Genomic DNA, 21211 nt, shown 5'->3' with positions numbered 1-21211 from the left:
TGCTGAAGCCCACTCTTCTCCAACTGAACAACAGGTTCTGGGAGCATGTAAGGCCATGCCGCACATCTGCCTGTAACTGATCATCTGCCAGTAACAACGAGAACAGATCTATTAAAGGCTGGATACAAGGGTTGTTTTCCAGGCCTACATCAGCTATTTCTCAAGCGTTCATTTTACAAAAGTGGCATGCATACCTGGAACAATGTGGTGCCGTCTCCACAAGTCCTTTGGGAGACGCGTGCTGTCTTAGAGCCAGGACACTCTGAGACCATTGCTGCCGCTGTGGCGGAGGCCCTGTAGGAGATGCCTCTAGTAACATACAAAGGCACATCTCCATTCCTGAAAGTGCTTGGCACTCAGATGAATGGAGCTGAGGTGACCCTTGTGTTAGATGACAGTAACTGTACAGTTGCAGACAAATACTATCTGACAGAGAGTGTTGAGGTTTCCAAATATAATAGTGAACGAATCTCTTTCTCCTCGCAGTTATGTCAGTTTTGGCCTTACATAGTTTGACATTCTGTTGTTAGGCACTTAAATGCTTTAAGGATTATTATGTTGTACTGGATAACTGAGCCCTTCATCTTTGTGTAATGCCCGTGTTTATTTTTAGTGACTTTCCTTGAAAGACTGCTCTGTCTGTAATTCATGCAGTGACTCTTCCTTTGATAAGTAAGCGTTTGCCTAAGCTATTTTGTTTCATCTATTTACTTTAAATGTATACGTGTCTTTATATTTCATAGATTTTACGTAACATCATTTAATTGGGTTGACTTTGTTGATCTACGCTGACATTCTCAGTTCTTTGATTGATGCTTTTAGACTCTTGACAACCAATGGAGTTGGATTAATATCAACCATATGTGTTACTCTCTTTGATTTGTTGCCCCTGTTCTTTCTTCCCATTATTGTACTTCACTTGTTTTGTGTGTTTTGTGGTTTTAATTGAGAATTGTATGCAATTCTATTTTCTCTCCATTCTTAGCATATCAATTATATAACTTTTTTTTTTTTTTGTAGTATTTTAGTGGTTGCCCTATGGAATAAAACTTTTATTTTTCATATTCTTAGTTTAGTCTCACAGATAATGGTTTCTGGAAAATAATGATAGCACCGATGTATTTGATTAGGCATGCTTATGTCTATATGTTATGTGTATATAAATATACACGTATATGTGCATGTGTACTCACGTATAAGTGAAATGAATGACAGCACTAATAGGGGGAACAAAACAGTTAAGATTATTTTGTTATTCTAAGATATTCATACTACCTGTGAGTGACACAGTGTTTTTTGAAAAGTATCTTGGATTCATTTTGAACGTAATATTGCAAACTCTGGGTAAGGGTTTTGGACCAAGGGCCTCAGTTCTTTGCTGGCTTTGGCCTGTTTCTGCATTCAGTTCCCTCCCATGTTGGCTTCTCCCATATGGCAAATGTTCCGTCAAAGACACCAAGGGAGGGATTTTGCTAGCAAGACAAGAATCATAATCTAATATAACACAATGATCCTACTAATGTCCCATCACCATTGTAGTCTTCTGTTGATTTGAAGCAACTCACAGTTTCTGACTACATTCATTGGAAGGAATTAGAATACAAAGTTACTTATCAACGTTACTTATACTTAGAGGTGGGAGTCATTGGGTGCCATCTTAGGTTCTACCTGTCACATCTGAACTTCTCCAATATGAAATCATTTTTCGGTCTTCACTTATTTTCTATTACCTTGACCCTTTTGACAAGGACTAGTCAGTTCTATTGTAAAATTTCCCACAATATGAAGTTGTCTGATGTCTTCTCATAATTAGACTAGGGATTATGGATTAAATTCAATGTTTTCAGTATTTATATTTATTTAAGTTTAAAGATAAGAGACTGAACAATATAGTATTTATATATATAAAACATACAGGAAAAATGAAGATAAGAAAAATAGAGATGTACAAAAATAATCCATAATAATAGTTACCTTCAGCTGTTAACAAAGATGATGAAATTCAGGAGATACATTCACGGGGCATCAATGATATTGTTAATGTTCTTTCTGTTTTATAAGCTCAGCAAAGGCTTAACATAAAATAAACTTTTGAAATTTAAGAATAGTTTTAGATTTACAGAGCAGTTCCAAATATGATACATGGAGTTTCCACAGACTCCATATACCATGTTCCTTAATAACCCCCTTATATTAGTGTGGGATATTAGTCACAATGAACCAACCAGTATTACACTATTATTAGCTATCCACACTTTATTCAGCTTGATTTAGTTTTCATTCAATGTCGATTTTCTGTTCCAGGATCCTATCCAGGATATCTTATTGCATTTACAATTCATGCTCCTTAATTGACTTTGACCGTGACAATTTCTCCAAGTTTCCGTGATTGCTATGACATTGGCCTTCCTAATTTGGGATTTCTTTCATGTTTCTTTCATGATTAGACTGGATTGTAAGTTTCAAGGAGGAAGACCACAGAGGGAAAGTGCCATTCTTATCACATGCTGTTAAGGGTACAGACTATAACATGCTTTATCATTTTTGATGTTCATTTAATCATCTGAATGAGATACTTCAAATCAAATTTCTACACTGTGAAATTACTTTTTTTTTTCCTTCTCCTTTCCATGTTGTATGTTTCAAAAAGAAGTCACTGTACACAACACACAAATAAGTGAAGAATTATGTTCCACTTCCTAGGGACAGAGTGTCTGCAGAAATTATTTGGAATTAATCACAATGAACAAATGCCTATTCTTCTTCAATTATTCCATATTATTCCATCATTGTTCTATCCATAGGCAAACATGGGTACTTATTTTACACTTTACTTGAAATAATTTATTTGGTTTATTGTGCAAATTGCTTCAGTATTATCCAAGGGACTTTCTCTTTTTTTCTTTTCTTTTTTTTTTTTTTTTTTTTTTTTTTGAGACAGAGTCTCGTCTCGCTCTGTCGCCCAGACTGGAGTGCAGTGGTGCCATCTCAGCTCACTGCAACCTCCGCCTCCAGGGTTCATGCCATTCTCCTGCCTCAGCCTCCCTAGTAGCTGAGACTACAGGCGCCCTCCACCATGCCTGGCTAGTTTTTTGTATTTTAGTAGAGATGGGGTTTCACCGTGTTAGCCAGGATGGTCTCAATCTCCTGACCTCATGATCTGCCTGCCTCGGCCTCCCAAAGTGCTGGCATTATAGGCGTGAGCCGCCGCGCCTGGCTGGGACTTTCTTTCAGTTGGATTGTCTATAATTTTGAAATCTCCCCATAATTACCGTTTGTTGGTGTTGTGTGGCTGTTTATTGCATCATTGGTTGGCATTTTCTTTTCTTCTGGCACTACCAGGTGCTGCAGGCTGATTGTGTTTATTCCCTGTCTAACCCTATTATCCACCATTTCTTCACAATGCCCTAGTTCCTTTGAATGGAAAATGGAATTAGAAATGAAGATCTAGAGACTAGGGTATATTCATTGCCCCTGGGGCATCTGATGACTTGAGGTCTTGTCAGCTGACTGAGCAGAAGAATATACATGTGTATAAATATTTCAACAGGTCTGCATATGTATCTATATTAAACTAACCATGAATTCCATCTAATATTTCTGGCAGCACTTGATCTAATTCACTACCACATGAAGCTGTCTATCCATTCCAACCTGTTTGTATGTAGCTTGCGCCTCTAACATGGAACTAGTTGGCTCTGTTAACTTAATGATGTCATCCAAAAATACATGCATAGCGTTTTCAAAAGTGGTAATTTATACACCCCTGGGAAACTACTTTACCAACTAAAACTAAGTCCTCATGTACAAATTGTTTGTCCTTTTGACTTAGAATCTCAGGATCTCTCTGTATGTCCTAATTTACTTAGGTCAGCCCCCTTTTCCCACTCTGGTGAGCTTATTTCACACATTTGTTATAGAGTTATATTATTTAATCTCTCTATCATATCAACTAAATGAGACCTTTTTTTTTTTTTTTTTTTTTTTTCCTGGATACAGTCTCACTCTGTTGCCCAGGTTGGAGTTCAGTGGCACGATCTTGGCTTACCTCAACCTCTGCCTCCCACGTTGAAGGAATTCTCATGCCTCAGCCTCCCGAGTAGCTGGGATTACAGGCATGTGCCACCTGCATGGCTAATTTTTGTATTTTGTATTTTTAGTAGAGGCAGGGTTTTGCCATTTTGGCCGGGCTGGTCTCAAACTCCTGTCTTCAAGTGATCCCCCCACCAACCTCAACCTCCCAAAGTATTGGGATTACAGGCATGAGCCACGGTGCCTGGCCTAAATAAGGTTTTTATTTTACTGTCTGTGTGTTACGAAGTTCTGTAGGTCTTGAATGACAGTGTCACATATTCAGTGTCAAGTTGTCATATAGAACAATTTCACAGCCCCAGAGACATTTCTTGTACTTTTGTTTAACCCAAGGCTACTGTATTAATCTGTTCTCCCATTGGTATGAAGAAATACCTGAGACTGGGTAATTTATAAAGAAAAGAGGCTTAATTGCTTCACGGTTCTGCAGGCTATAAAGAAAGTATAGTGACTTCTGCTTCTGGGAAGGCCTCAGGAAATTTCCAATCATGGTGGAAGGCAAAGGGGGAGCCAGCACTTCACACGGCCACAGCAGGATGAAGAGAGGGAGTGGTGTGCTATACTTTTAAGCAACCAGATCTTGTGAGAACTCGCTCTCAGGAGAACACCACCAGTTGTGCTAAACCATTTATGAAAAATCACCCTCAGGATCCAATCACCTCCCACTAGATCCCACCGCAAACACTGCAGATTATAATGTGACATGAGATTTGGTGGGGACAAAGATCCAATTTATTTAGTGATGAAGTTGTGTTCTTATGTTCTCGTCTATGGATTTGGTCTGTTTGGCTCCTATACTTAGATGCATTGTTAATTTGAGTCAATCCTGCATATGGTGCTAGGGAGGAGATAGGTTGCACGTTAGTGTCTATTTGTCCCAGCAACACTGTGTGAGGAAATATTTCTTTATATTGTATTGATTTGGCAACCTTGTAAAATTGTTTTACCATGCATGTAAGAATTAATTTTTGACATTTGATTCTATTCCATTGATCTATATGTCTCTCCTCACATAGTAGATACACACACAGACACACACACACACACACACATGCACACGGTACATGATATGGTTTGGTACAGGCATGTAATATGAAATAAGCACACATCGTGGAGAATTGGGCATCTATCTCCACAAGCATTTATCCTTTGAGTTACAAACAATTCAATTATATGTTTTAAGTTTTGTAAAAATATACAATTATTATTGGCTTTTATAGTTACCCTGTTATGCTATCAAATAGTATGTTTTATTCATTCTTTCTATTTGTTTTGTAACCATTAAACATCCTTACCTTCCCCCAGCCCCCTGCTACCATTCCCAGCCTCTGTTAACCATCCTTCTACTCTCTATGTCCATGAGTTCCATTGTTTTTATTTTTAGAAGCCATAAATAAGTGACAACGTGATATTTGTCTTTCTGTGCCTGGTTTATTTCACTGCAGATAGTGATCTCCAGTTTTATCCTTGTTGTTGCAAATGACTGGGTCTCTCTATTTTCTATGGCTTAATAGTACTCCACTGTTTATATGCACCGTATTTTCTTTATCCAGTCATCTGTTGATGGACACTTAGATTGCTTCCAAATCTTAGCTGTTGTAAACAGTGCTGCAACAAGCATAGGAGTGCAGATGTCTCTTTGATATACTGATTTCCTTTCTTCAGGGTATATATCCAGCAGCCTACTGCTGGGTATATTTGGTAGCTCAATTTTAGTTTTTTGAGGAACCTCCAAACTGTTCCCCATAGTGGTTGTACTAATTTGCATTCCCACCAACAGTGTACAAGGGTTGCTTTTCTCCACATCCTCACCAGCATTTGTTATTGCCTGTCTTTTGGATAAAAGCCATTTTATCTGGGGTGAGATGATGTCTCATTGTAGTTTTGCTTTGCATTTCTCTGATGATTAATGATTTTGAGCACCTTTTCATATGCTTGTTTGCCATTTGTATGTCTTTGAGAAATGTTTATTCAAATATTTTGTCCTTTTTGGTTTGATTATTTGATTTTTTTCCTATAGGGTTGTTTGAGCTGCCTATATATTCTAGTTATTAATCCATCAGATGGGTAGTTTTCAAATATTTTTTTCCCATTCTGTGGGTTGTCTCTTCACTTTGTCGATGAGATCCTATCCTGTGCGGGAGCTTTTTAACTTGATATGATCTCATTTGCCCATTTTTGCATTGGTTACCTGTGCTTGTGGGATATTGCTCAAGAAATTTTCTCCTAGACCAACATACTAGAGAGTTTCCCTAATGTTTTCTTGTAGTAGTTTCATAGTTGGAGGTCTTCGATTTCAGTCTTTAATCCATTTTGATTTGATTTTTTGCATACAGCGAGAGACAGAAGTCTAGTTTCATTCTTCTGCATATGGATAACCAGTTTTCCCAGCACCATTTATTTAAGGGATTGGCTTTTTCTCCAGTTTATGTTCTTGGCAACTTTGTCGAAAACGAGATAACTGTAGGGTTGTGGATTTGTTCCTTGGTTCTCTACTCTGTTCCATAGGTCTATATGGGTATTTTTATGCCAGTACCATGCTGTTTCATTTACTATAGCTTTGTAGTATAATTTGAAGTCAGGTAATGTAATTCCTCTAGTTTTGTTCTTTCTGCTTAGGATAGCTATAGATATTCTGGGTCTTTTGTGGTTCCATATCCTTAACATAATTTTGATTACTATTACTTTGTAGTAAGTTTTGAAATCAGAAAGTATGATTTTACTACACATAATTTGTTGTTTTTCAAAATTATTTTGTCTGTTCTGGAATTCTATTGCATTATATATTAATTTTAGAGTAAGATTGCCAATTTAGGAAGAAAATGTTACCTAGGATTTAGCTAGGGATTGCATTAGATCTATTTGGAAAGTATTACCAACCTAATGATACTAAGCTTTCTGATCAATGACAGCTCAATGTATTTAATTTATAATTTTATTAATTTTGATATGTTTTGTAGTTCTCAATATGCATATCATATACTTATTTTATTAAATTAATTCATAGGTATTTAACTTTTATGCCATTTTAAATGAAATGGTTTTTGAAATTTTGTTTTTAGATTGTTAATTGCTAATAAATAAAAATACAATTGATTTTGTATATTGACCTGTACTAAGCTGTACTACAAGCTTGCTTAACCCTTTTTTCACTTTTGTTATGTTTATTAGAGTTTTTATGATGTGTATAGACAGGATCATGTCATTTGTAGACATAATTTGACTTTCCATCCAATCTTACTGCTTCATATTTATTTCCTACACCGATTACCTTGGCCACATCCTCCAATACAGTGTTGAATAAAACTGTGAAAGTGATCTCCTTCTCTTATTTCTAATTTTACAAGAAAGTTTTTGAACTTCTCAGAAAATTTAGGATATCATGTGAGCTTTTTTATGCTTTCATGGTGAGGAAATTTCCCTTATTTGCCTAAGTTGTTGCATGTTTTTATAATGAATGAAATTTGAATTTGGCAAGTGCTTATTGCTCATCTTTTAAGATGACCATGTGTATTGTGTCCCTTATTTCTTAATGTAGTTTATGGCACTAATTCTTTTTGTATGTTTAACCAAATTTGCATTCCTAAGATGTATACCTTGGTCAAAATTTATAAATTTTTACATGTCTGTTATTTGTTTTGATAGTATTTCCTTGAATTTTTGTGTTTATGTTCATAAGTCATATTGATCATAGTTTTTCTTTCTTGAGTAACTTTGTCTAGCTGTGGTATAAGGCTAACTGATAATTCACATTGGAATGTGATCTGTTCTTTGTGTTGTTCTTACTGTTTTTTATGTGAAAGGTCTAATATTATTTAGCACAGAGAGAACTGAACACATAAAAAGGAGAAAAAATGTACATTTTTTCAAGATAATTTTCAGACGTTGCAAACAATTGTATAAGTAAGTAAAACCAAATCAGAGTAGTAAAGAGATGTAATTGGGCTACATAGATGGAGATTTACAATACACTAGAAAGGGAGAGAGGAAGGTGGGTGATAAATTACTATTTTTAATATGATTTTCACTATTTTGCATATTTCTTTCTTTAAATGCACTACACACAAGTATAGACACAAAAATATGGGTTGACAAACAGGTGTTCATTATTTAGAAGAAATAAAAAATTTAAATTCTGGTATTTCTTTTTTTTTTTTTTTGAGATGGAGTCTCGCTTTGTCGCCCAGGCTGGAGTGAGTGGGGCGATCTCGGCTCACTGCAAGCTCCGCCTCCCGGGTTCACACCATTCTCCTGCCTCGGCCTCCAAGTAGCTGGGACTACAGGCGCCCACCACCTCACCCGGCTAATTTTTTGTATTTTTAGTAGAGACGGGGTTTCACCGTGTTAGCCAGGATGGTCTCAATCTCCCGACCTCGTGATCCACCCGCCTCGGCCTCCCAAAGTGCTGGGATTACAGGTGTGAGCCACTGCGCCCGGCCAAATTCTGGTATTTCTTTAAGGTCAGTTTAGTTTGTATGCTCAGGAGACCTAACATGTAGACATATGAAGGGACATGTTTTGTGAGCCTTTATAAATATCTATAAAAAATAGAATATCAGAGTTTTTAAAAACTTAAAAGTTGAACAAAACAAAAATTTAAATATTATTATTAAAGTTGTCACCTATTTCCAGATGAGGACTTAGAGAAACAAACAGTTGGCAAACCAGTGTAGCAGGTGTCTTCCGTGAAGCCGGATGCACACCCTGGGAACTGGGCTGTTGCTGGAGCTGACACTGCTATGCTGCACGTCTGGCTGCCACCAGTTGCCTCCCTCTCTGGAAGTGGAATTTGAATTGCAGGTGCTGACGGCTGATGGAAGAGGGACAAGACCACATTATCTGAAAATTCTTGACTGTGTTGCTTGCTCCTCATTTCACTGCTGGGTGCCACAGGCTTGGGGTTAACTGTTTGTTTTCTGAAAAATATATGATAAATTAGTATGAATTATTTGAAGATGTAAAATCATTCACTGATAATCTCTTCTTGATCAAATCAGGGGTTTTTTTTTTTTTTTTTTTCAGAGACAGGGTCTCACTCTGCATCCAGGCTGGAGCACAGTGGCATGAATGTAGCTCATTGCAGACTTGAACTCCTTTTGCCTCAGCCACTTGAGTAGCTGGGGCCACAGGCACATGCCACCATATCTGGCTAATCTTTTTTCTTCTTTTCTTTTTTCTTCTCTTTTCTTTTCTTTCTTTCTTTCTTTTTTTGTAGAAACAGGTTCTCACTATGTTGCCCAAGCTGGTCCTGAACCCCTAGCCTCAAGTAATCCTCCTGCCTTAACCTACCAAAGCATTGGGATTATAAGTTTGAGCCACCGTGATCAGTCCAGGGTAGGAAATGGAATCTTAACAACTGTCACGTGAGCTTTGAGGGGATCCTTCTCCAGATGAGCCTTCACTTGAGACCTCAGCCTTGGACATCATCTACATCTGGATTCCTGACCCAGAACTGTAAGTAATGTGTGTATGGTTTTGAGCCACCACACTATGTGGCAATTTGTTGTGCAGCAACTGATAACTAAAACAAAAGATAGTACATTTAATTTATAATACTACCCTAGATTAGATTCTGGAACAGAAAAATGGCATTACTGGAAAACCTGGTAAACTCTGAAGAAAGTCTGTAGTTCAGTTAATAGTTTTGTACCACTGTCAATTTATTAGTTTTCATAAATACACTATGGGTATATAAATAAGATGTTAACATTCTAGTAAACTCCTGGGTATGTAAAACTAGCTGTACTCTGTTTGTATCTTTATGTATATGTAAAATTATTTTAAAATGAAATCTTTGATTTTTTATTTTTAATTAAAAAAGACAGGCATGCATATGTTATACCAGCTTCTGGGGAGGCTGACTTGGGAGGATTGCTTGAGCCCAAGAGTTCCACGTTGAAGTGAGCCATGATTGAGTCACTGCACTCCATCTTAGGAATCAGAGTGAGATCATGACTCAAAAAAAAAAAAAAAAAAATGGCCTCAGGGATGAATGGACATATAGGAAAAAAATAGCCAAGCACATTTCCTCTTGTGTTTACCCTTCCAAACGTAAATGCATCCACTTCAGGAAGCCACCGTCAAACTCAAGGAATGCTTGTCCGTATTGGACCTCCCCATCACACTCTTCATTTCCAAGTAACTTGTTTGAGTGTCGGTAACCTCTCTTTTCAGAGTTATTTGGTTATGCCTCACATATCCCAGAAAGGGCCATTTTCAGATATCGTTTAGGAGCGTATCTGCAGGATCCCACTGAACACGTTTTGGCAGACAAAGTTTCTGGATGCCAGAGACCAAGATTGAGAAATGTTAGTGACAAGAAATATAAATTATATTTTCATGTTATGATTTTTTATTAATACAGGCTTTGTTTTCTAAAGATAACTCGCCTTCAAGCCTTGTTGGAATCCTGTGATAATTTCTTTTCACTCCACGTTCTCCATCAAGAATTTTGTGGAACTTTGTATTCTGTTGAATACCAGAATTATATCAGCAATTCCCAAGCCCCAAAGTCACCAAATGGGCATCATCGTTGACATCAGGTGGGTGGAATACAAAAAATATATATATATATGGTGGTTGGTGGTTGTGGCAATTTCTACTTATCTGGACCTGGACAAAAAAATCTTTTCACACCAGATTTTTGGCAGCTGAGATTCAAAATGGTTTTGCACAGGTATGGAAAACCTGATAGAGGCAAAACAACAGGCCAGGTGTGGTGGCTTACGCCTGTAATGCCAGCATATTGGGAGGCCAAAGTGGGTGGATTGCTTGAGTCCAGGAGTTCAAGACCAGTCTGGGCAACATGGAGAAACTGTCTCTACAAAAAAAAAAGAAAAATTTAGCTTGGTATAATGGCACACACCTGTGGTCCCAGCTACTCAGGAGGCTGAGGCAGGTGGATGGATTGAGCCCAAGAGGCCAAGGATGCAGTGAGCCATGATTGTGTGCCTGCACTGCAGCCTGAGCAATAAAGCAAGACCCTCTCAAGAAAGAAAAGCGAGAGAGAGAGAGAAAGGAAAGAGGGAAAGAAGGAAGGAAAGGAAGGAAGGAAGGAAGAAAATACAACATATCCCCAACCCTCCAGCAGTGATCTAAGAGATAGACACAGGCTGAGTGGTGATTCTGCATATGTGCTGGTTAAACAAAGAATCCCACAGCAGGAAGGACTCTCCACTCACTCCACACACAAGTTCCTGTTCAACACACTGCTACGCAGCACCAGGGTTGTTCCCAGGGACCATGCCTAAAAACCCACAAAGACATCGGACTTCATTCTGAACACCCATGGCCATGTATAATGTTGACTTGTTTTGTGGTCTATAAAAATGGGGTGTATTGTCTACCCCACAGTAATAGTGACAGTGAGAAAATGAGCTCCTGTGGCCTAGAGACTTGGAAGAGACATTCAGCTTCATGGATGTCGTTTTTCATTCTTAGATGAGGATAACTGTTCCTTAGGTGGTGGCATCTGAGCATTTGTAATTCAAGAAAACTAACTTCTTTAAGCTCATACTTTATTACTTGAGACATGAGAGCTTCATTTAAGGTTCTCATTTTAAAACATGGTGGGTGCTTCCATTTATTTCATTTGAACTGGAGATACTATCATACTTAGGTGACTTCCCTAAGTTCTCCATATTCAAATCCCTTTTTATCTTCATTTCAATGCATGTTTTCTAATCTATCATGATGAAGAGTGTGAACATTGTGCTTCACCAAACCAGGAAACAATTAAAAAACAAAAAGCTAGAATGGCAAGCCATAAGTTACACATAAGTAACTGCATACAAGGTGTAACCCATCTCAATGTGGCATATCAGGGTGATGGAGACTGGAGAGATGAGGTTTAAAAGAAAACAGGCGGCCGGGCACAGTGGCTCACGCCTATAATCCCAGCACTTTGGGAGGCCGAGACGGACGGATCACGAGGTCAGGAGATCAAGACCATCCTGGCTAACACGGTGAAACCCCGTCTCTACTAAAAAATACAAAAAACTAGCCGGGCGAGGTGGTGGGTGTCTGTAGTCCCAGCTACTCGGGAGGCTGAGGCAGGAGAATGGTGTAAACCCGGGAGGCGGAGCTTGCAGTGAGCTGAGATCCAGCCACTGCACTCCAGCCTGGGCGACAGAGCGAGACTCTGTCTAAAAAAAAAAAAAAAGAAAACAGGCACTAAACTCGAAGCTGTGCTAAATGATGTCACAGGCACAGATGTCATCGTGTGGGGCTCCAAATTCCCAAACAATCTCTCTGACAGCACAAAAAATATGATTTCCCATAATAAAGTAAGCTACCAGGTTTCAGAGTGGCAGTCCTGGACACTACAATTTTCAAAAAACTATCATTGCAAACAAACCAAATTCTTAGACTTCTTCATGAGGCAAGTACCCAACACTCTTTCTCCATCCGCACTTTAGAGTGATTGGAAGTTAGAGTTCAATGGATGGCTCATATATTTGAAATCACGATTTCATGTTCACTTTATTCGGTCTCTCTGAAGCCTTAAATCTAGGTCAGGGAAGCATTCATGTAACTCATTACAATTATGCTTCCTCCTCAACGGATTTCTAGGACCATCAGGTTGTTTTTTTTTTTTTTTTTTTTTTTTTGAGATGGAGTCTCGCTCTGTCACCCAGGCTGGAGTGCAGTGGTGCGATCTTGGCTCACTGCAAGCTCTGCCTCCGGGGTTCACGCCATTCTCCTGCCTCAGCCTCCCAAGTAGCTGGGACTACAGACATCCGCCACCACACCCGGCTAATTTTTTGTATTTTTAGTAGAGACAGGATTTCACCGTGTTAGCCAGGATGGTCTTGATCTCCTGACCTCATGATCCACCCATGTCGGCCTGCCAAAGTGCTGGGATTACAGGCGTGAGCCACCACACCCGGCCAGGACCATCATTTTAAAAATTGCTTCAACATATGTAAAATAGGGATTTCAGTACTCCAGTAAAAGCTCTCCATTTTTAATAGTTAGCATTCCATGGAGGGCAGGTGTTTGCATACCTACCACCAAAATATGAGGAAGCCAAACAGCTGAAGATAGAGGCTGATATAACCAGTCTCTCAGAAAGAAACATTTAGTAGGGGTTTATGAAGAGATGTTAGAGTCACACATAGGACTTGTATACCATGGGGAAGGAATGTGTAGGAAAGCTGAAGTCTACCTGTCAGGGAAAGGCAGAAACACCATGTGAACCTAAGCACAGGATTCATAGTTGTGGTGGTTCTGACCTAAGGGCAGGATTGACAGAAAAATCATAATTTTCACAAGGAACAGTAGATGCAATAGAAATATTATCCCCTAGTGTGCGTATAAAGAAAAAAATATATGCAGAAAGCTTAGAGGCAGTCCCAGAACTGGGGAAAATCAGAAGTCAACATGGTGAGTTAGCTTTCAAGATTGAGTTGTTTTTGCCTCCACGGCTAGGTAGAGGGTAAATGGAGTTGGTCAGCTGATGTGAAAGCGTAAGTCTGTTTCCTCAGTAATCTATCGTAGTAGAGAAGATGAGGCACCCCTGTTTCCAAATAGTCCTTGGCAGTCAGAGAGAAAAGTGCCACATTCCCTTCCTCCTGTGATACACATGGAACTGAGTACAGGTCCGGCTGATCCATGCATGCAAGAGCAATGACAAGGAGGACATGCAGGGTGAAAGGAAAGTGACTTTATTTTCCAAATCCAGCAGTGGAGAAATGACTGGATTATACCTTTATATACCAGTTCAAAGTTTAGGCTGAGGGCAGAGGTTTAAAGAAAGGGAAGCATGACATGGGAGGCGTGCAGGAGCTGTGCACATTCAGGGAGTCTGTGTCTTACTCCAGTGTGCATCTTGAGTTGTGGTCCACCTGGAGCCGCAGACTGATACCATCTCGATAGTGCCAGGTCATAGATACCCATCCTGAGGCAGTCTTCAAGAGAGAGACAATTCCACAGCTGGGCCTTTATGTTTGGTTCGTTTTAAATTAGCCTCTGGTATTTTTTTGACAGGCATATAGTTAGATAATTATGCATGGTGTGAGTTTAGTCAGCTAGGTAAATGTGTATAAGGCATGGACGTGTACAGTGGGAAACCGATGGGGGTGTGGTTCCAAAGTATATTTCAAGGTTCTACTTGAAGACTAAGGCAATAGTTTCTGCAGTTTGCTTCAAGGTTACATCTCGAGACTGGGAAGAAAATAAAGAGAAAGAAAACACTTAAATGTATTTTGAAGCTAAACGACTCGATTATAATCCTCCGCCATGAAAGTCCATTCCATTTCCATGGAAAGTGGGCAACAGCAATCTATCTAGCTTCTTCCTGCTGAGAAGGGGCACAGTTAGAGGGTATCAGATTGGAATCTGTTTACCTGGAGTTGGAAATATTCGTTCGTTCCCAGACTAATATGAAAATGTGTTGGAGCGTTATAGTGTGGGGACACAAAAGTTTCCGAAAAAGTTTTTCCTGCATCTCCATACAGTTATTGAAAAGCAACAAAAACTGCAGCAACCAAACAGAACAGGGAGTAGAATACCAACTATACCATATATGAGAGTCTTCCATGGACCGGGAAGTTGACCAAACCATTGTGGGATCCTGGTAGAGGACATTTATAGCAGAAATATGAGTATTCAGTGCGTGCATAGCTTGGGTTATATCATGAGAATAATCTGGTGTGTATACGCACCATTCAGTCTTAATGCACAAGCGACACACTGGGCTGCAGTTAGGATATCTAAGGCCAAAGGGTTCTGTAGAGTCACTTGTCTAATCTGCGAGTTTTTTCAGTGAGAAGGGTCATGTTGGGTTAGGTGTTATGACAGGCAGCAGCTCTATACTTAGGATCTCTACTTATAATTCTACATCTACATTTGCTGTCTGGGAGGAAAAGATGGCTGGCGAGTAGAACCAACAGGGTGCCCATTTTTGATGGTGTTGTCTGGCCTTCACATTTTCCCAGTTGTCAGAGAGAGAGTCCAGATGGGACAGGATGTGTCCTGGTAGGGAAGGGCACCCCCAGGTGTACCTGCCGGTCCAATGGTAAGGTAAGTAATACCAGCTATGACTGCCTCAGACCCATAGCTAACTCCAGGAGAAAGGATAGGCTCCACCATGTAGCTTGACATTATTTTACCATCCTAGCCACGTATTATTAGTTAGTTGATGGGCCACATCAATGTTTAGCCACATTGCTAAGAGGTAACCATCCCTTAGCCTGGCTGCTAGTGTGGGGTGTGTTGCTCTTGTGTTTTGGGAAGCATAGAGGTGCATGACCCGTTGCCTGAATTTGCACCATCATCAGTCATCCTATGTTGTCATGTACAGCATAGTCTATAGAGGGGGTGACATTAACCTGCTTACGAGCCGGATGGAAGATATGTTTCCAGGTTTCCCCTAACGTGGAGCACTCATGGTGAGTGGTACTATAATCATAGATGGGAAATGGGTGAGAATTTTTACTCTTTTCCTACGTATAAACATAACTCCACGTGCTCAAGGTGGTAGCTTGGATGTGCTTGAATGTGCAATGGCAAGTTAGCAGGGGTACCTCCCCCACAGAAAGAGGTACCTACCCCACAGAAAGGGGCACCTCCCCCACAGACCCAGCAGGCTGTTTTGTTTTGGAGGAAAGCCACAGTCTACACCCATTCATGTAGTTTCAGCAAAGATCAAGTACGTGCCTATTACTCTAGAATTAACTGAGAACTTCATGTTAATGAACGTATATTGCTTATCTCTCCTCCTTTTTCTCTTAATTACTTCAAATCTTTCCTTGGCTCACATAACCAGGTAGGCATCTGCGTGAAGCCCACCTTTCAGTCTTTGAAGGGACTCAGCCCTTTGTACTGTATCCTGTTAGGGGGGCTGCATTCCATCCTGGGATTGTTTGTAGTGCACAAGATGCATCCTTGTGTAATTTTCCGAATGATATTTTGGAAGTGTGGGCTACTGAGATGTGGTTGCACTAGGTTGGCGAGGGCATCTCTCCCATAGTGCGTTCCTTTACGTAGATGTTTTGAGACTGGATAAACCAAGGCCTTGGGGAGTATCATCATCCTGTAGGTATCAGTTTTCCAGGGAAATTGGAATCTCTTTTCTCAAACCCCTGGTTCGGGCACGTTTGGGATCTTGTTCAGTGTAATGAAGTTTAAAATCTAGTAATTCCAAATGGAATATTCATGTCCCAGAATCTGTGCAACCCAAGCAGCTCATTTTGCAGCTTTGCCAGCTGCCTGGTTACCTTTGGTCATGAATTATCTCTCTGGTGTTGGGGAAGTGCATGATGGAAATCTGGGTCGGCAAGGCAATTGCCTCTGCTAGGGCCAGAATTTCTCTTGGGTGTTTAATACCTGTATTTTCTGATGGCAAGCAGCCTCCTCTGTGTTTCCACATCACCCGATGGGTGTGCATGTCCAGGAATGCATATATGGAGTCAGAATAAATATTTACTACCTTTTCCTGGTACAGTTCTAAAGACTCAGGTAAGAGCAATTAACTCAGCTCTTTGTGCAGAGGTAGCTGCAGGGAGGGCACGGTCTTCTGTTACCCTTTTGGTAGTCATCGTGGCACATCCGGCTCTGGGCACATCTTTCATTTAGCTGCTCCCATCAGTGTAGTTCGAGTCCAGAGCACTCATTGTCTAGTCTGACAGGTTCAGCTCCAATAAGCTGCATCGAGGATTTACAGTCCTGCTTTACCCAGGGTTGTGTTCAGTGGCTGAGAGCAGTGTGGCAGGCTTTAGAGCCATTTGTAGGGTGATATTTGGATCATGTGAGAGGATGGCCTGGTATCTGCCCATTCACCCCACAGTGAGCCAGTAGCCTCCCTTTTGTTCTAGCAAAGTCAGCACCTGATGGGGCATAAACATGGTAACTGGCTGTCTCAGAGTAAATTTTTCTACTTCCTGTAGGACTTCACAGTGGGCGCTTTTGCCCAGAGGAAGGGGGCCATCCCTTCATCTTTGGCCTAATCGTTTAGAGAAATGGGCCACAGATTGTGGGGCATCTCCCAGCATTTAGATTAGCACGCCCAGACCTATGTTTTGTTTCTCTTGGATGCAGAATTCGAACAGCTTCTGGGAATTTGGTATCCCAGTGCAGGGGCTGATATCAGCTTTTCTTTGGTGGTATAAAATGTTTGTTGGCCTTTAGATGTCCAGAGAAGGGCCTCTGAGTCTAGTCCCTTTAGGGATTCATAGAGGGTTTTAGTCATTAGTTCAAACTTAGGAATCCAAATCTGGCAGAAGCTAACCCTTTATAAGAATGTCCACGGTTGCCCCCATTCTCTGGGACTTTATGGCTCCTGTTGCCTGTTTTTGACCAGACCACGTTCCTTTGGCCTTGCTTTAACCTAAAGCCAAGACAGGTTACTTTCTACTTACATATTTGGGCCTTCTTGGGAATACTTTGTATCCATATTGTACCAGGTGATTTAGAACTAAGATGACCTCAGCTAAGCATTTCCTTTAGTTGTGGCTGGTATTAATTATCTATGTGTTGTAGCCAGACTCCTTAATGTTGTTGTAGGTCTCCTAAGTCTTTTGCCAGTATTTCCCCAAAAATTGTTGGTGCGTTTTTTTAACACATTGAGGCCCCACTGTCCAACAGTATTGAAAGGTTGTTTTAGTCTCTGGGTTCTGTCATTTAAAAAAATAATAATAATTGTTGGGTCTTTTTTTCAACTGGAGGGCAGAAAAAAAGCATCTTTTAGATCTAGCACTGAAAAGCATTCATAATATCTATATATAGCAGTCAGTAGAGTGTATGGGTTAGACACCATTGGGTGACTATCCAAGACTGTTATTAACAGCTCTCACATCTTGGGCAAATTTATATTTGTTGAAGTGTAGCTTCCTTGCAGGCACAATAGGGCTTATGACATGGGGATCTGCAAGGATGAGTCAATCCGTCTGCTCAAATTTTTGCAAGACTGCCTTTATTCCTTCTAAGGGTTCCTTTCTTAATGTATACTGATTTTTTTTTTTTTTTGCCTACCCCCAACCCCCATCTGGGGCACAGTAGCCCCTTCTTTTTTTTTTCTATATGCACTCACTGTGTATTTCTTGTTTTTCCTGGGATTCTATCTGCCTATTCACAATTACCCATTCTCTCCTAGACTTCTGAGGGAAAATTCTTTCTTCTTAAGGCAAGTGAATAATATCTTAGTTGCATCTTAGTTGCTTGCTCTAGCAGGACCTGCAGCCATAGTTGTTTCTCTAGGGAGAAATTACTTGAGTATTTAATTTGCATAATAGGTCTTTTCCCAGCAAGGGAATTAGGCATTCTGGCATATGGAAATAGCAGTGCCTTAGGTCCAAGCATTTTAGTTTGCATTCTAAAGGTTGTAGGAACGCCTTTTGTTGCATTCTTCTTGCAACTCCTATCACAGGTACAATCATTTTGGTGCTTTTTGCTCCTAAGGTGTTAAGAACTGAATAGTTTGCCCAGTATCAACCAGGAAATCAAATAACTTTTTCCTCACTGTCAGTCGTACCCAGGGTTCCTGTGGGGAAATTTTAATTGTCTCTGAGGGATTAAGAAGAGCCCCCAGGCATCCCTGACCCTGGTCAGAGCAGTGACCCTGCTCCATTATTTGCCTGTGGGCTTTTTCTTTGTCATATTCCTCCTTTTTCTGGCCCCTTGTTCCTTTCTTTTGGGACAGTCATCCTTTCAGTGACCTTGCTCCTTACACTAGGCACACTGGCTGTGTTCCAGAGGCTTACCTCGATTTTTCTGATGCAGAGGCTTCCTTGTTCTTTCCACATTTATGGTTGCAACTTCTGTTTCTTTGTCTCTCCAGCTGGGAAGGGGTCATTCCTAGTGAGGCTTCCTGTTTTGGTACCCTCTTCCTGAGTCTAATCAGGATGAATGTTTGTGAATATTCCAGATGGGCCATGTCCCCTTATCAATTGGAGCCCCAGTTAGGGTTTGCATCCAGAATGGTCCCTTCAGGTTTGGGGTATTTGGATTCATTCCATGGAGGCACCAAGACTCTTGATCTTCTTTTGCCTGCAGTCAGAAGCATATTTAGGAGAGACTACACATCTGCTCAAGTACATTGGTGGGTAGCACAGACACACATAGAGATCAGTCATTTTCTGGGGATCCATTCTATAAGGTGGTGATTTTCCATTTCACAAGTTAGATGTTAAAATGGGCTGGATGTCCAGTAATGTCTGACAGGTTGCCCACTCGCATCCAAGCCACCCATGGCCATCCTTCTAAATGGGAATTCCCTTGCTCCTGCCATGGCACTTCTTGCTAAACTATGTACCATGACAAGCACTGGAGGGAGAGGCCATCTCTGTTCTCCCATTATACTGAGGTGGCAGAGTAGCTCCCTCTTATTGGTCTGATGCCTCACTTGGTAGCATCAAGGCAATCCAGGCCAATGTAGAGGCCAGTGCTAAAGGCCTCGTATGGCAGTACCGCAGTGGGAGCTGTTAGGGGTGGAGCAGAGGCCAGGTGCATTCTGGCTGTGGTGGTTGGAGCTGCTAAAACAGCTGGGTGTTGGACATTTAAAAGTCCTAATTCTTCTTCATTCCTTTCTGCCTGAGTTTGGCTCTCTGGCTTGTGAAGAGCCTTTTTTCCATTCTGTCCTTTGGTACAGCTAGCAGCTGGCATCTTCTCTCGTGGTATGAATCCTGATTTTCAAAAAGCATGAAGTCTTGGACATACGGTATTTTATTTCTAATTTTCCAGACCTCTGACAAAATGAGTCTAACTGCATTAAAGACTAGTATTGGTTACATCCATTCAGAGGTCAAAGTTTATAACCTAACTTGTCCATAGTCCAAACAGCACTGCAATAATAGACCATTTTTCTCTTAGTCATGGGCTCATAGCTCTAGGCTCTACAGTTAGCTAGGATATGCTCCAGGGGCTTCCCAGAGAGGATACAGACCTTGTTTCCCCTCCTGGCTTGGGTTCTATATCCATACTGCTCACCCCCGTTGAAACAGTGATGACAACTTTTATTTGTTGTCTCTCTTCCGTTCTGCACTGCTCATAGCCTTCAACCAGAACTCCAGGGTCAGAAAGACTTTTCTAGCTTCATGTAAGTGTTTTGTTTAATTTAATTTAGGAGAGCTAAATAATTAAACATGAGGCCAAAGTACATAAGAAAGTGGCAGTCTTTTATTGCAAATATGCACACACTCTCGGGCGAGGTTCTCTGGTCCTCAGGTGTGGGGGGCCAGGGAAGTCGTGCCAGCGCTCTCGGGTGAGGTTCTCCGGCCCATAAAAACGGGGGTCGAAGAAGTCACACCGGCTCCTGCCGGCGGCGGACTTTTATGCATTGGTACTGGAAGGGGGAGGGCAGTGGGCAGGATAAGGGCGTGATAGGGGCGTCTCCATAGGCATGGCCGGGTAAGTTTCGATCTCTTCGGATTGACGTCACCTGGCGCATGCTCGGTTGATCTGCATCTTCCCGGGGCGGGCTGCATTTTCCCACGTGTGGGAAAGTTGGTGAGGAAGAACCCAGAAGCAACATGGATTGTGCCTTCTTGTTCACCTTCCTCCATCTTGTCCTCTCTCCCTCACCCAAACAATAAGCAGTGCACTTAATACCACCCATGGTCCTAAAAGGAACACTTGTGCAAATCTCACCACACAGCTGGGACAGCCAAAGAGATCAGAGAAGAAACTCCTTGGGCAGGCTGGTGATTAGCAGCAGCTGGCACAGCATTCTCCACCACCGCCCCCCTACCCTGGTCCAGCAGCACATCAACTTCATCCCCAGTCCACGTGCTGCTGTACTTAGTACCCTAGTAGAGGGTAACCGAATGGCAACAAATTAAATGGTAAATTAGGCAGACAAAAAGGGCAGAGGGGTTGGAGTCAGGACTGCCTAAACACTTATTCTGTATGCTGGTAAGCTTTTTGTTTCACATAAACAACATTAAGCACCATAAGCACGGTGGCAAGCGCTTTAGATAACCTGTGGAATAGTTCACATGCTTCCTTTCTCCATAAAAACTGGCACAGTTGGGAGAAGTGCTCCAGGGTCCTGAAAAGAGTGACCGCTGCTAGAAGTGCTCCTGGATGGAGTGGGGCTCCTGCAGATCAGCTTGCAGAGGAAAGAAGGAAGAGGAGAGAGAGACAGAGATGAGGGCCTAAATGTAGACTTTGCACACTTTTACAG

The 21211-nt window shown here is 41.0% G+C and overlaps 1 long non-coding RNA gene across 16 annotated transcripts in view; it reads left to right on the top strand.

Annotated features, from left to right (window-relative positions):
* The window catches only part of LOC119623586 (uncharacterized), a 406106-nt gene that overhangs the window by 79002 nt on the left and 305893 nt on the right, over positions 1-21211 (top strand). For 15 of the 16 annotated variants that reach the window (XR_012091421.1, XR_012091423.1, XR_012091418.1 and 12 more), the window contains 2 exons: positions 9308-9546; positions 10457-10634. This is a non-coding gene — a long non-coding RNA (uncharacterized lncRNA). The remainder of the gene's footprint in view (positions 1-9307; positions 9547-10456; positions 10635-21211) is intronic. The other variant, XR_012091417.1, reaches the window with a different exon arrangement.

This window comes from Chlorocebus sabaeus, chromosome 26, assembly GCF_047675955.1.
Source record: "Chlorocebus sabaeus isolate Y175 chromosome 26, mChlSab1.0.hap1, whole genome shotgun sequence".
Lineage (NCBI taxonomy): Eukaryota > Metazoa > Chordata > Mammalia > Primates > Cercopithecidae > Chlorocebus > Chlorocebus sabaeus.
The sequence above is the reverse complement of the archived record's forward strand: the minus strand, read 5'-3'. Positions and strand labels throughout refer to the sequence as shown.